The sequence below is a fragment of the Porites lutea genome, chromosome 1 (genome assembly GCF_958299795.1).
Source record: "Porites lutea chromosome 1, jaPorLute2.1, whole genome shotgun sequence".
Classification (NCBI taxonomy): domain Eukaryota; kingdom Metazoa; phylum Cnidaria; class Anthozoa; order Scleractinia; family Poritidae; genus Porites; species Porites lutea.
This window is the reverse complement of record NC_133201.1, coordinates 41,676,723-41,694,097: the sequence shown is the minus strand read 5'-3', so window position 1 is coordinate 41,694,097 and position 17,375 is coordinate 41,676,723. Positions and strand designations below refer to the sequence as shown.

The window sequence follows — 17,375 nt, the reverse complement described above, 5'->3', positions numbered from 1 at the left end:
AAACAGTATCCCTATAAAGCAGCCTCCTGTTATTTCTTCAAGTACTTTGTTAAAGGCAGAACGCGATATTCGTTCAAAAGAATTATTTTCCCGGCTCACTGGTTAGTTAATCGCAAGTCACAGCTATCTCCCAAATAAGTAAGTAAGTAAAGCCTTTATTTAAAGAGGGTAGCACTTAATAGCCAAAGGCTAATAAACTTGTGGCCCTCATAAAATACACAACTATTTACAATCTAATAAATATAGTAAGCTAAAATATATAAACAATTAAAATAAAACAGGATTCGAATTTTATAAAAATAAAAAATTATTAAATGATATAATGATGCAAACATTGTTGTTCCTTAAAAATCTTGGCAAACATGTTCTTTTTAAAACATGCTACAGAACCTAGTTTCCTAATTTCAATTGGTGTACTATTCCACAGTCTTGTTGCCGAAACAACGAAAGAGCGTCCTCCTTCTGTTTCTCTTCTATATTTAGGACAAACAGCATTAATGCTTGAATATCTAGTGTTGCGGGAGTGCCGCTTATTATTCAAAATTAAGTGTTCATTAAGATAATTCGGCAAATACCCATTAATTCGCTTATACATTATTATGCATTTATCTATCTTATGTTGCTCATAAAACGGAATCCAACCTAGCTTGTTAAACAAAGCAACTGATGGTGTCATGCGATCGGCATAAGAAATAACGCGTGCCGCACGTTTTTGCAATCTTAAGACCCTATAAACCGACTCTTTATCACAATTTGCCCAAACAACGTTAGCGTAAGACATAACAGGGCGAATAATGCTATTATAAAACTGAAGTCGCTGTTTAAGAGGTAGACAGGCTCGAATCTTACGCAGTATTGCGATTCTAGAGGCCAACTTTTTACGTACTTTCTCAATATGTTCATCAAATGACAATTTGCTGTCAATTTCTACGCCTAATAAGGTAGCACAATCCACATTACTGAGCTGTTTTCCGTTTACGAAAACATCTATGTCACTTCCATTTATGTTAGCCACACATCTTTTCCCAGTGATCGTGAGTACTTTAGTCTTGTCTTCATTTAATGGGAGCTTATTCGCTGAAGCCCATAATTGAATTTCAGAGACAGACTTATTTAGTGATGAACTTAAGGTGGCTAAGTTTTTCACATCCGCAAAAGCAGTGACAGTCGTATCCTCTGCGTAAAGGTCCAACTGAGCACTTGTATACAAGGGCAGATCGTTGATAAACAAAATGAAGAATAAAGGACCTAAAATACTGCCCTGAGGGACTCCATGCAACATCAAAGCTTCGCTTGACTCACCCCCATTTACACGGACCACTTGCTTCCTATCCAACAAATAAGAGGGACACCAGGCAAGCTCCCGGTTGGCTATACCGTACAGTTCCAACTTGCGCAACAATAGCTTATGGTCCACCATGTCGAAAGCCTTTCGATAATCAACCAGGACCATGCCGCATACATGATTATTGTCTAGGCCGAACAAAAGCTCGTCAACTAACTTGATTAGAGCAGTCTCGGTACTGTACATCCTACGAAACCCAGACTGTCTAGAATACAGCAAGTTATATGAACACCTTCTCGACATCACGGTAGGTCGTCTGACTCTCACATGTTTGCAACTGGTGGTGACTGACGGGAATGCCATGTAAGTGATAGGGAGCCTACATCATTTATTTTCTAAGACGGACATTCTTAGGAATGAATAACGGCATGGACCATCTTTACAGCTTCAAGGTGTCCATTGAGGAAGAGTTACTGTATTTGAAAACAGTCAAACTTACTCTCTTTCAAGTGGCCTCCCTTGAAGAAGGAACAAGTGTCCACTCTATTAGGTGTTTTGTGTTAAGTGGTGTACTGACAAGTTTGTTCGCCGATACTCTAGGAACTTACCGATAGATGACAGCTTGACCCTTTAAGCCCCAGTATCAGCATGTGTAATCTCTGCACTTCTCTTTATACATTCTTATGGTCCTGCTCGAGAACATTTGTTCAAACATCAAGGTATTTTGTCTGTAGTGATTATTTCGTTCATTCTCGTGACCTGTAGCGTGCTGTTGTTGGGAGAAATTGGAAGCTGGTCACTATTGAAGCTTAAAGAATTAATGAGGGGCCGCTTAATAGACATTCGGCTGTAGTGTAGGAGATCAATAAATGACACTGACTCTGGCATACGGTTTCATGTTTGTAGATTTTAGAGCTCGTCTTATCCAAGCAGAAGCACTTGGGCTTCAGCGATGAGAGTCAGAAGACACCGCTTCACCATGCAGCAAAAAAGGCCTCATCCAAACACGTTGAAGTTCTGGCAAAGCACATGTCTGAAATAAATGCGCGAGATGAACTTGGCCGAACACCATTGCACAGCGCTGCAATGAAAGGGCAGAGGCAAGAGATATATTCTAGAATATTCTTTTATTTCTTCACAGGTATCGCTGTTTTTCCATTATGGGTGAAAGCGATCTTTGCTACTTGTTTGGATACAAAGTCGACCGTAGATCAAAGATGTCCTCACAAGCAAGCAATTATAGTGACGTAAAACGTCAAAACTCGAACGTTACATTTTTTACGACTATTAAATCGTCCTTTGTTTTGGAAGAATAAATGTGTCTGAATTAATAAAAAAGGTACCTACAGAAATTTCAAGTGCGTTTTAACAATTTGACCCTTGAGCTGAATAAAAAGCAGTTGAAAGTCGCTAGTTAGGGCTTAAAACGAATAAATTAATCGCTGGAAACACACGAAAAGTTGCTCTTGGCAAAAGCAACCGATTTGTAACAGACCTACAATCCATCTTTCCTGACCCCACAATCGGGTGTCTAGACAAAATTATTTCAACTAAACACTCACAAAGCGTTTTTATGCTTGTACACAATGTTCTTATAACACGAGCGCCACGACATACCTGAAATCTGTCTGTCAACAACTTCAGGAAATCACACAATTAACCACGTTCGCGGCACTGCCAAAACTATCCACAACCAACCAGGGACAATGTTTCCACACTTAATACTGGCGAAATATCATCAAACTACTCTCTCTCGATAACTCTCGCTTTCTCCACATGAATCATTATATTTAAAAGGTGTTTCGATAAAGTTTTTCAGAGGCCATACCGATATTTTTCAATCGCCTTAAAAGTGTTTTTTTCCTTGTCTGATCGCTATAAAATTTTCACCAGTAATTGGCTATGGATTGAAATTTGTGAAAATGTAGTTTTAATTAAAATCGCTATTACTATGACAACAAGAAACAAAAGAACTTTTAAATTGATAAAAGCCGAATTTTGTGTGATCTAGACCAGCTACTGAAAATCCAACACTAGGAACTTAAAGTTTGGTGTTTAGCAAACAATCTTCGTAAGACGTAAAAAAATTCAACTGAAACGAAAATATTTTTCCAATCTTAAATTTTAAATAGCCGTGATAGATTATTGAATAAAAACGTTATAAATGACTCAAATTATTTTTATGTAGCGTCGGAATGCTGCTTAATATCATATTTCGATGCTAGGAAATTTTGGTGTATTTTCGTTCTTGCGATCTTGAAAACTAACCCATTTTCTCACCACCTGTATAAGTGCAACTTCATTCAGAATTTGGACTTTTAGCGCTTTCTTGTATATCTCTGAAACGACTCGAACGAATTTTTTTAAAATCTCCTCACGTAATCTTCATAATGTATATAAAAATGTCTGAAACTTTCATGAAGATTGATTCACTGCAACACCATGAAATTTCAAGACAAACGTATCCTACGAACCGGTCAAAAATCTGCGTTACAACATTCACTGTTTTGACGTTAAGCTATTTTTTCCAAAAGAATGCATACTATACATATCTCCATGACTAGTACATTTTAGTTTGAATTTATCGCACCTTTTGAATGTAAAACATTGACAATACTCACACTGAAATTTACTAGTCATGGATATATGTATTGTCCGCATTAATTTAGAAAAATTAGCATAACGTCAAAACAGTGACTGCTGTAGCGCGGATTTTTGACCGGTTCGTAGGATAGTTTTGTCTTGAAATTTCAAGGTGTTGCAGTGAATCAATCTTAATGAAAGTTTCAGACATTATTATATACATTATGGAGATTATGTGAAGAGATTTAAAAAAAATTTGTTCGAGTCGTTTCAGAGATATATTTTGAAAGAAGTTGCACTTAGACAGGTGGTGAGAAAACGGGTTAGTTTTTAAGATCGCAAGAACGAAAATACGCCAAAATTTCCTAGCATCAAAATATGATATTAAGCAGCATTTTGACGCTACTTAAGAATAATTTGAGTCATTTATAACGTTTTTTTAAAAAATAATCTATCACGGCTATTTAAAATTTAAGGTTTGAAATATATTTTCGTTTTAGTCGAATTCAAACATACAGAATTTTTTACTTCTTGCGGAGGTTATTTGCTAAACACCCAACTTTAAGTTCCTAGTGTTGGATTTTCAGCAGCAGGTCTAGATCGCGCAAAATTAGGCGTTTAGCTATTTCAAAGTTTCTTGTTTATTGTTGTCATAGTAATATCGATTTTAGTAAAACCTACATTTTGACATATTTCAATCTATAGTCAGTCATTGGTGAAAATTTTATAGCGATCAGACAAGGATAAAATCACTTTTAAAGCGATTGAAAAATATCGGTATGGCCTCTGAAAAACTATATCGAAACACTGCTGACACAGTCGATTTATTCAAGATCCCGGAAGTAGAACAGCCGTTTTGAAAGGGACATATAGAGGCCGGCCTTCAAAACAAGTTTTAACTAAGTCTCTGGCCTGGTCAGAAATCAGCTTCAATTTTGCTCGCGCCGAATAGATTTGACTCCAACAAACTACTTTTTGAGGCCAGAGACTCGTCACCGCCAAATCAACGCTCGCAATATGCTGCCTTTCCGTCTCAAGCCCGAGATCAGTGTTTCACCCGTTTAGCCAAAATGAGACGAAATATGGTAACGTGTTGGACGACGGCAGACTTTGCCAATCGTGAGAGTTGTTTCTTCATAAGGCTTAATGATGCTTTCCGGAAAACTTTGTTGCAGGGGGCCAAAAAGAAATCTAGAAAATTAACCGACGACGGAAAACACTTTCTACCGCGGGCGCTGATGGCAAATGTCATAGCGTTTTATGACAAGTAGAGAATTATGGGAAATGGTAGGTAGGGGAGAGGTGGGGGAGGGGTAGGGAAGATGTAAAAGGCATATTTGACTCATGTTTTTTCATCTACTGCAGCTCGTAAGGGGATTTTTGTAGTGAAAATATCATTTTAAAAAAAAATGTCAAGTACTGAAGAAGCCTCAAATGAGAATGTTGCTAAAAAGTCCTGAAGGTACCTCTTTACAAATCCAGACAGAAATAAAATCGACTGCGATTACCGAATAGGCAAGTGTTATGTTTTGACTGCCCCCTGAAATACCACGTAACATTGCTTTTATTCCATCAATCCTAAAGCGCTTGAAAAGATGGCGGGTATCGTGCATAAGGTCTATTCCGTAAGTCGATTTCAGTTCCATCCGTTACTTAATTCTATTTACCATTTGCATATCCCTCATTATACACTTTGCTTAGCGCCCCCCCCCCCCCCCGCCAAAAAAATGCATGAACGTATTGCGGTCGTCCCAATTGAAGACAATGCTTATTCAATATGCATTTTTTAAGCCGTGGAGGGGGGGACAAGGTGTGTTATGGGAGATTGCAAATGGCGAATAAGAGAATCCAATGCATTTTTAACAGTGTATGTAAGTATCGCATATTGTTTTACCAAGCTACCTGCATTGCTTCCCTATGCAATAGGAAATCCTGTCAGGTGCTTCTTAGCATGGGAGCTGAGGTCGATAGCAGGGATAACAAGTTTCGAACACCTCTGATGTGGGCTTCTCATGGAAACCACACAAAATGTGCGGTGATTCTTCTTGACTCCAAAGCTTCTGTTGACCTACAGGATGTCGGTAGTGATACTGCTTTGCATGCAGCGTGTGGTCAGGGTCATCCAGCTATTGTGAAGTTACTGTTGGACCATGGTGCATCCTCAGCATTGAGGAATAAACAAGGTCTTACTTGTTTAGAAGTTGCCGCGAAAGCAGGATCGTGTGATGCCGCCATGGCGATTGCCAAACACGAAAGGTTAGCAGAGTACAATACAATACAATACAATGCCCTTTATTTAACGTGGTCAATTTTCTTAGCTAATCAGCTACTTTACAGACATGCCACAAAAAATAAATAAATAAACTAGAAATAATAATAGAAAGAGACGATTTCTCATGAAAACCTATATAAAAAATATATATACAGTTAAAAATTATTAAAACTAAGAGTAGATCACGACATTATTACATAATTACGTTAAAACTAAGCCAAATGTATTTAAATGTATTTGGGCGATTAAAATTTAAAATTTGGAAAATCCAACTTAGACATTAAGTTCTTAAATTTTCCGATTTTATTAGCAGCACGAAACTGATCCGGAAGAGCGTTCCAAATCTTAGCTGCAGTATAACGCCACGATTTAAGTCTATAGGTGGTTGTATTTACTTTGGGTAGCTCGAGGATGTGTTTTCCTCTAAGATTATAAGTGCAGTAGCTCTCCTATCCCTCCGGGGACTTTATACCCATGGATAGCTTTGTAAACACCGGTGGCCATTTTAACAATTCTTTGATTAAGTGGGGACAGCAAGTTTAGTTTTTTTAGCAACGTCTCGTACGTAGCTCGTTCATTGATTTTTTCAAGTTTGGCGCAACCTCTTTTACCACAGTGATGCCACGACTCTGAGCAGTAATTGAAATGCGGTGCAATGAAAGCACGATATATATCTATCCGCAATTCAAAAGGTAATATTTTCTTCAAACGATTAAGAACAGCAACCTGTTGACTAACTGTACGGCAGATTTTACGAATCTGTCCCTCAAACTTAAGCTTGTTATCGACAGTGACGCCGAGGAGTTCCATTTCGTCTTGAATAGGGATAACGGTTCCTTCACAGGTCAACACTGGATTTCTCTCGACCCTTTCAAAAGTAATTGCTTGATATTTTGAATGCTTTCTTTTCATTTGATTGAATTCAAAACACTCATCACCCTTTTTCAGATCAGCATTTATGGCATGTTCAACCTGGTCGATATTTTCCGCAGACTTAAACAATTGAGTGTCGTCGGCATACGTGAATAATGTACATTCGTCTATAGCATAAGACAGGTCATTCATGAAAATATTAAAGAGAATGGGACCCAAAATTGATCCCTGGGGGACATCCTTCATTATGGTTTTCATAGAAGAGTGTTGTCCACTCAATCTGACACGTTGCTGTTTGGCACTTAAATAATTCGTAACGAGATTGATAACTTTTGTCATGAGTATCCACCGTTATCTTCAAGCTTTTTGATAATCAGGTTATGGGGAAGGGTGTCAAATGCTTTTGAGAGATCCATAGACACCAGACTAATAAGTTTGTGATTATCTAATTCTTTCTTGAATTGTTCAGTTACACTAAGGATAGCTGTGTCGCACCCATGATAATCTCTATATGCAAAGACATTGTTATGATAAATATCTTCAAAGTGTGAAGCAAGTCTTGAGTGAACGAGTTTTTCAGAAACTTTGGATAAGACCTGCAGGATTGTTATAGGGCGATAGTTTGTCTTTGTTAACGTACAGTCTTTCTTGTGGACCGGGACAATTTCACCTAGTTTCCAACTCGAAGGCACTTTTCCCCTTTCAAATAGAAAATTCACTAAAAAGCTGAAAGGCTGACACATAATTTCAGCGGATTCTTTGACAGCTCGAGCTGGAATTTAATCACGTCCAGTAGCATTGTTTGTCTTAAGATCCTTTATAATTCTCTTCACTTCACCTGGGCTTGTATTTGTTAAGGTGAAGGGCGGGATTGATGAGCTTTTATTGTCTGGTATGACTTTGGAGGCAATTGATTGAAGGCAGGGTGCTGAGAACTTGAAAACATTCTGCCAGAACCTCGGAGACTTTCTTTTGTTCTCTAATGAAACCACCATTGTCTTTCGAAACAATACGCTCATTGTGGAAAGACTGTTTTTTCCTGGATGAAATATACGGTCTTATTGTGTTCCAAAACTTCTTTTGATCTGAATGTTTATCATCGCAGATTCTGGAAAAGTGATCTCTTACTCTTTTCCTCCTCATACTAACAAGTCTGTTTCTTAGTTGGCGGTATTTTTCCCAGTCTTCAGGCTTTCTGGACTTGTTGAACTGCCTTTACAGCGATTACGTTCTCTCATCACTTCCCGTAATTCAGGGTTTATAAATTGAAATTGATCGCGATGTTGTCGGCGAAACGATTTAACTGGAGCATGGTCATTCAGATCTTCAACGAACAATTTTCCCAAGCCCAATATACATCTTCAGGTTCATCAAAGACGTAAGCCGTCGAAAAAGGAACCAAACTAAGGTCGTTACAAAAAGAGCCTTCATCAAAATTCTTGAAAGAGCGCACTCGGATAATTTCGGGTTCAGGTTGCGGTATTTTCTTATTTAGAACCGTTAAAGTATAAACTAGGCAATGATCACTGAGGCCAACCTCCAAAGTTCCTGTTTCTCTGAAATGACCTGGAACATTCATCAGGATAACATCTAAGCATGAAGAACGCTGAGGAGATATTCTTGTGGGTGAATTATTTAAAGAATCCAGATCATAAATGTCACAAATGTCCAGCAGACATCTTAATGTCAGTAATAATTAGCTTAAGCCAACTCAATAACAATAAAGTTACTACAAATTGCAAATATATTATCTCACCTTTAATTTTGTAATACCTGCCTGAAACCCCCCCACCCCAAACAAACAAAGAAATAGGTTTGAAGCCCCGGAAAGATCCTTTCCACAAAGTTGGTGGAAAGGATACTCGTAACTTAACAGTTGGTAATCCAAAGGAGTTTTCGAAAGAACAATATAATGATTAGAAATACACGACAAGAGTCAAACAAGTTAAGGATCGCTATTTTCATTTTCGATTCCTGAAATGAAAGCGCCGAGTTTGTTATTAGCTGGTTTTGTCTCTCTCGAGATGAAAAGAAGCGAGCTTCATTCTCTGTGCCAGTATTCAGATAGAAAATCGTGTTTGCCAGGTCAGGACTGTTGGAGAGGCCACGTTATGTAATACTCCTAATTAAATAATTTATAATGGTGCTTATGAATACATCGTAATATATACATTGTGTGTGTGTGGGGGGGGGGGGGGGGGAAGGGGGAGGAAACGTCGAATGTCAAGTCAATTTGTTTGCTTTTACCTGCAATTTTAAAGGTGGAAGGAACTTGAGCAATATCAAATATCAAACGGTCAAACTGCAATCTCACTCCTGGTTGAAAACTTCCCAGAAGCAGCTGAAGTTGTTCTTGATCAATGCGTACGTTCCTCGGACCATCTCAACCCAGCCGACCCAGACTACACTGTAACTTATGACTTCAAGCACCTAGATCCTGGTCCAGATGCTGACATGTCGAGTGGAAGGTTTTCCACTGTTCAGATGATGATAAAGCACAAGCGTGAACGACTTCTTCTTCATCCTCTTACGCTGAAATTTAATGAACGAAAGTGGCAGAGTTTAGGAAGATACGTCTTCTTATTCGACTTTGTTACTTATCTCTTGCTTATGGTGCTCTTTACTGTATTTATAGTCGACGATAGGTCAGACCAGACCTTCAGTGAACCACTAAAGCAAAAACCGTCAGATTATTACTACGACGAAGACGACCCCTTCAGAGGAACTATGTCATTTTTGATCTTGACTTTCTCCTTGCTCCACATATGCAAAGAACTGTTGCAAATTTACGTTCAGCGTTGGAACTACTTCAAGGACCTGTCTAATTACCTGAACTGGGTACTGTATATCTCTTCAGCCTTGTTTATGGTCCCCTACGTCGCAAAGCCAGAAGACGTCGACAAGCTTTTTGCCATTACGAAGGCCCCCTTAGTACTTTGGAATATTGGAGTTGTTGCAATCTTCGTGTGCTACACCAACATGATGCTGTTTCTCAGAAGATATCGCTTGTTTGGCACTTACATCTCAATGTATATTGAAGTGACGAAGACTGTATTCCAAGTTATGTTCGTGTTTGTTTTTCTGGTTCTGGGATTTGCATTGGCTTTTTTCGTCCTCTTTAAAGAACAGGTAAGTTAGTTCTCAGGTATTGTTGGCTAGTCAGTTAATCTTGCGAGGAAAAACCAGAATTCTGTAATTACTGAGTTAATTTAACTATAAAAAAAGATAAGAAAGAAACCTTAGGTTTTAAGATGCAGACAAAATGCCCCTTTTCCTTTATAGAGATTTCCCTTCAATAGAGGTTGATACAACAGCGGATACAAAGATTACATGAACATTTTTCCGGGACCAAATTTTGTTCTCCCTTGATGGAGGTGTCCCAACGGAAAGGTTCCACTGTATCAAACATATCCAGGAAGACTATTAGAAGATGACGTCAATTCAGTTCAACTACGTACTAGTATCCTATGTTTTGAGGGATCCGAACCCCCAAAGGTTCTTTCGTTAAAAAAATAAATAATTAAAAACAGTAGTAAATATTATAATCACTGCTGATCGAAGAGCGTTGTGACAATTACCAAAACGTTTCTCGTTGTAACTGATGCTGGACCAGTTTAGGGTTTTGGTTTTTAGCAAATCATCACATCTGCTCTATTTAGCCCTCTCGTGAACATTTCTAGTTTCAATTAACACTACGGTCTTGAACGCGCTTGACCTCCCATTTTTGTTTTCCTTTGACAGTCGCTAACTTAATGCAGGGAGAAGCCAAAGATCGCGTTTTGTTGGCTGGCAAAGACGTATCGAAACCGGTCCCTTGATTTTACCGATTATTCCAAGCAACCTATAGCGATTTTTGGCTCGTCCCTGCTTCAAGGTACTGACACAGAAAACAGTAGAAGTCTTTTTTTAAGCGAACGCTGTTCATTGCACTAAATTGCCAAGAGTCGACTAATGGTGTAACTCCACTGTTAGTATGCAACTATATGTAAACCTCACGAAACCCAATTCGGGCGAGCGCTCGAAACGTTCGCTTGTGAGTCAAATTAAATGGTGGCCGATTTTCTTTATCTACTCACTTGGTAAAACCGCATTTTATCTCATCATTATCATTCAGACTGCATTCCATTCAGTGCATCATTCCCTGCTCCGCGTGCTTGTGATGATGATTGGTGAACTGGACTTTGTAACAACCTTCATAGACACCATAGGAAAGAAGAGTGAAGAGAATCTGTTAAATCCATTCCCTTTTACTGGATATTTCTTCCTCTTTTTGTGCTTGTTTTTCCTTACTGTCGCTCTGATGAACCTTTTGGTAAGGAACTGGTTTGATATGTATTTTTAACAGCTGAAAGAGTAGCCTGAGAAAACGGCCGACATTTCGCGACAGTTTCCCCGCGAAATGACATCTGAGAAACGAGTACAGAAATTCCATACTGATGACGTGTCACTACCCTGACCTGGGTAGTGCTCTTAATTAGTTGAAGGAAATTTCCCTCGCTGCACGACCAATCGGAAGTTCTGACAAGATCTGGGAAGTAAAACGTCATCAGTATGAGATTTCTGTGCTCGTTCCTCAGACATCATTTCGCAGGGAAACCATCGGTGGCGTCCAAAAGTTCGGCTGTTTCCTCAGGCTGTTGAAAGAGCCTGTTGTAGTTTTCTGCGCATATGTAGGACTTTGAGTTTTAATTCGAAAGAACAGTTTTCAAATATAAATTTGGTAATGAAAAAACACTTTTCCAACTGGTATCGATTTCCTTAGAACTGTGTAGGCTAATGTTAAATTTGTCGAAACAATCACGCGTCATCTGTAAAGGTTCTGCACAGGACATTTTTTATCTTTTCTAAGTCCAAATCTAAATGTGCTTTAGTCGACAACATCCACGAGGGACATCACGCCAACTCTAAAACACTTGGGATTGGAGATATAAATTTTAAACGAAGATATGATCATTGCAGTGGTAATTGAAATTTAAGTAATTGCAAATAAACCCGAAAAAAAAATTTGAGACTTCAACGGGATTCGAACCCAAGGCTTCTGCGTTACCGCTGCGTGCTGTACCATTTGAGCTATGAAGACCCATCCCTGGGAGCAGGCCAAATTGTTGAGTTCTTCTCAATCCCTGAAAGGAATAAAACAATGATGATGTGGATTGCGGAGACCGAGGCACAAATTTTAAATAGAGATATGATCGTCGCAGCGGTAATTGCCATTACCACTTGTTGATTACAAGTTAGTCATTGGCCTTGAAAGAGCCCGCACACGACGTTGTTAGTTAAAGCCGTATATGCGCATTTTAATGATGGTCGAAAGTAGCTTCGCGACTACTTTGGGTTTTGGTACACGCGCTCGGTTGGTCACGTCTAACTGACAGTAAGTTCATCGTATTCTTGCCGTGACTGCCATTAAAAAAACATTTTTAATCAAGAAAAAAAAAGATATAACCGTATTTACTGGAACGTTCTAGCTACAGCGATCAGTTACCTTAAAGGTTCTTTGATGTAGCTATTTTTCGAAGATGGCGATGTGGGGTTTAGCAAGTGAAGTTCGCTGCGTTGAACAGTTTTTAATTTCATGTAATGGGCGGATGACATAAGTGGTCCAATAATAAAAAAAGTATTTGGCGAAGCACTTCGTAACAAATTAAGCCAACCAGAAACGGACAAGTCAGACGATATACTAAGTTTACTTTTACAAATGTTAATTTTATTGTAATAAATTTTACCGTACAATTTTCTTGCAGGTTGGTCTGGCCGTGGGAGACACCAAAACAATGAAGAAATATGCCACGATCAAGAGACTTGTGATGCAACTGGAATACCAGTTTAAAATAGAGGAGGCGTATCCCAAATACATTATCCGAAAGGTTTACGAAAGCATTCATGTAGAGAAGCCCAACAAGCTGTCTAGAGTCAACAGGTATACCTCATTTTGACCAAATGGCGGTAATAAAGCGTATGTGTGTGTGTGTTCTCATAGTTCGTTTGTTCGTGGGCACTCATATAACTGTCACCGAATATTTTCAGTCAGGTTTTCTTTTCATTAACGTTTATTCTAAATATTGCTTGTCGCAAAATCGCTTTGGATATTTTAATTCATATTTTTGCCTAGATAGTGCAAGACCACGAAATTGTCTTGGTTGCCAGGAGTTGCTGGAATAGAAAGGCAATCACCGCCTAATATTTGCAACAGCTATTGCTACACTGTTGATCAGTTTCGATCAGTTTTCTTGATAGGGTTACCGGAAATTGGAATTCCCATATCGGTGGTAAAATTCGATTGAAAGGAAAATACATTTCAACTTGTTTTACTCCTCAGAATAGAAGAGTGGCTCCATGCAAGGTTTGCGGAAGCAGCTCCAGAACCGGTCAAAGAGGGTCAAACATCTGAATTTGCTGAACTAAAAGAAGAGATTTTAAAAATCAAGAAGAGGATCAAATCTATGATGGCCATGTTGGAGGCCCTAAAACAAGCTGCTCAAGAACCTGGCAGTTGCCGTCGACCCAAAATTTAAGTTTCCGCAAGATGTTGATGAATGAGTGGTGTACCGCGGGTACCGCTAAGTGAAGCCAGCAAAGAAAGCGAAATGCTAACGTAACATTTATTAAGCGTCTAGTTTACAAGAGGGTAAAAGCTCATGGATGCTGCTTTTTAAAGTGTGTTGTGTTCAGTTCTTTTGATAAAAAAAAAAGGACGTGCATGTCTATAGCTGACGTTTCATTCAGCATTCATAGCAGTGCTTCTGCAACGATTAAACGTCTGATGCATTTTTTGTAAAGTAGGGTAACCAATCGTAAGGTGAAGCTAATTATAAGTGGTTTTCTCCGCACCTGCACCATTGCTTTGGCAAACAGCGTCGTTAACCAATCACATCTTTTTGTTAGGATTCATGAACCAACAAACAGGAAAACACACGTTTCAAAATTTCCTGATTTTTCTTAGTCGCTTGGCGCCACGGAATTTTATAGAGACCCAGCAGTTTGATTTTGTGTAGTTGTCACAGCTCACGAAGACCGTAACATAACCCTATCGAAACTAGAGTGGAATACGGAGAAATATTCTGATTGTTATTGTAAAACAATTCAGCTCTTCAACGCTGGGCTCTTTGAATCTCCAGAATTAGATTCAGGGGCTTTGCTTGTTGACGCCCTTGGGGATGACGTAGTTGACCCCTATGGGGCGATTGTTTAAACAAAACCTTTCCGTAGGACCTTTTCATAGCTCTGATTAATTTGTATTACTTTACAAAATAAAATCGGTTGAGCTTTACAAAGTTTATCGAAATGTGCGTTGCAAAGGTATGAAAAAAGCACAACGCACATTTGGATAAACTTTGTAAATCGACTGTAAAACTCAATCGATCATTTGCGTTGCACAGTATCTGGCAATTTTTTTAAATAACATCGGGCCTTTTTCTTGATTCGATTTTTGCATTGAGTTAATTTGATCCTTTTGATCCTGGACTTGACCAGGTTTATCCATGCTGGTACATACAAGGCTTCTGCTTGAAGAGGTAACATCAAATAAACATGAAGTAAAAAAAAATACATAGTGTTCTTTAATTATGTGGTTGATTATTTAATATGTACAAAACTAGATTACATCGCTTTAATTGTTCCCCAAAAATACAAACTCTCAATGTATTACCATGCAAAGTTAGCATCTTAAACAACACAAAGCTTATTGTACAGATGCATAATCTTGCTCTCCTTAAAAGCTGTGAAGTAGTAACTCTGCGTTACTTTGCAAAGACTAAGCTGTTAATGCAAATTCTATCTTTTTGCTAAATGTGCACGTGCATATGAAACTTGGAAACAATGCCAGTGAATAATGACGACGCTCAGTTGCAAACACAAAATCTTGGGGGAAAATTAGTTATATTTGAGGCCCTATTTAAAAGCCTTCTCTGTTTTCAATGTTCTTGAAACTTGCAGGGTATATTTATAGACAATTGATCTCGGGATTGTCAAATTTATAAAAAAATTTAGCGAGCGGTTTTTTGAAGAATGCGAAATTTGTAGGCTTGGACCACATTACGTGCAAAAACTGTAACAAAAGCAGCTGAATGCAAGTTACTAAAATACTTCTTACTCGCGATCGCCCGAAGCAATTCTCCTCTTTTTTTGTACGCAGTTTTCAATGGAATCAAACCACTATGAGATGAAGCCGCGTTTCGAAAGCTTATCATTTTCTTAAAAATTTAGGTAATTGTGTGGATAGCATGCTATTTCACTGTTTTTATGATGCTTAAAACTTCGTTTTAAAATATCTCAAAAACGCTCTCATAGAATTTGTTCAAACTTTGCAATAATTGAGGCAATTATGGCAGGTACAAACTCCCTTAAGCGATTTCTTAAAAAACTCTAGGTACAGAGAAACACAAAGATAAATAAAAAACGTAATGGCGTCGTTACGTTTCCATGGCGACTCCGATTGCAATAAAATCCAGATCATAAGAAATTTTCCTCTTTATATAATACAGTTGTGGTAATCTTTTTTCCATATCTTTACTCATGGCGACGTAGTTAATGCTCAAACTTGGGAGGTATCCCCCCAAAATTCCAGTTGAGCCACCTTAAATGAATACGTTAGCAGCGAAAAGTTGTATCTTTACTAATTAGTTTTACAGTCACGTGTATGTTTAACATGCATGCATAGGGTCATAGCTTCTTTTTGTTTTACCGTATTCTTTATTTAGTTGCAGTATTGTATTAACTCTTTTTTTTTTGTCAATATTATCTCATTAGCTACTCAAATTACTGTTATTATATATTTCAAAATTTTAAGCTTACAGTTACTTCTGAAGATGTATGTTTAGACATACGAGACGTTAAATCAGTGAGTGAAATTCTATTTTTTAACTAGTAATAGTTGACACTACAGCTGCCCCCTCTCTGTATATTGTCGGTCAATAGTATTCTTGCTCGTTGTGTAGCTCTTTGAAATATACCGATTCATAATGAAGATTTTCACACACATTCCATACAATAGGTGAGATAAATAGAGGAAACGCAAGATTTCATGCATCGTTTCGGTTCGATTTACACAGCTTTGATTTCTCTTTCACTTTCTACATTCAGTTCATTTTATTTGCCGGAAATTAAACCTTAGAGGTTAAAAGGATGTTTGATCAATTCACGCTCGCGCATTCTAGTCTTAGTTCAAACTTAAGAGCGGAAGGACATCTGTTAGCAGGGAATAAGTCAGCACAGAATTTGATTGTCGGCGAATTTCTGTAATCGTCCATCGTTCTGCTAGTGATAAGCTAGCAGTTGTTCACTCGTCTTGCTTGTTTGGGGCTGAGTCTTATTCCGGTCAAAGAGAGGGAAAGAGTGTCTGGCAAGGTTTCCAATCAAAGATTTGTGAACTCGTGTCTGGCAAACTCTCCAAGTGTTTATATATGCACACTTATACGCACGTTATAACTTCATCTGCGCTTAACGAGTGTCTTTTGGTCCATAACTTTCTAAACAACTGCTCTACAGAATGTCACTGATAACACATGACGCAAAAGAGGATCGAAGTATGCCTTCACAATAAATGTCAAAAAATCTACCTTAGCGGTCCCTTCGGGATTTTAAGTCTTTACGTCATCCTAACCAATTCGTACCTGCGGGCGCAAACAATAGAAACGTCATGATCATTACCTACCGATTCCTCTCGGCCCCTGTTCAAGCAAATCGAGATTTTTTCTAGCGTACTGACTGTATATTTCAGCTGTAAGTACTTTCCTTAATATACGCGCGAGTTGCTAGAGTGCCTCCTCGGGATTTCGCCTTCTGGGCGAAATCCCTGTGCAGGCAATTTAGCTATGCGCTTGTTTAGCTTCATGTTTGTCACCACACTTTGAGTTTTATGAGTACCTTCGCTCTTAATAACCGGTATACTGAGGGAAATATACCATTTAAAAATGGTTTCCCTCTGCAGTATTTACGTATACAACTTTAGCCGCTGAAGTAACTCTTGGCGAGCGATCAATATTCAAGAGTTACAGTGCATTGTTACTCTTGGACATCATGGCTAGATTTTGTAGTATATCTAACGCTCGCTCACAGACTATATATTGACGTGAAAACAGGTTAGATATTACGGTTCTATGAAGCAACCAATAAGAGTAACACCATTTCTTCAAAACTGTATGTACTACGTAGAAGGCTTAATGTCAAGCTTACCTGTTCGTAAGTGACGTCACCTAGTATTATAAAAACTGTGATACGTTTCTATTATATTACTTCATTAGTTCGTTTAGCCAATGGAGGTGCTTCGTATGTTACAGCGGAGCCTGGGGTACAGTGTGCGATGATCTCTGGGATATCAACAACGTTTCTCTAGAGCAACGTCTGCTCCACACGGTACAAGAT

At 38.5% G+C, this 17,375-nt stretch overlaps 1 pseudogene; it reads left to right on the top strand.

Moving 5' to 3' along the window:
• LOC140951035 (uncharacterized) overlaps positions 1 to 14,407 on the top strand; it is a 30,080-nt pseudogene extending 15,673 nt beyond the window's left edge.
• Positions 14,408 to 17,375: the final 2,968 nt, after the last annotated feature.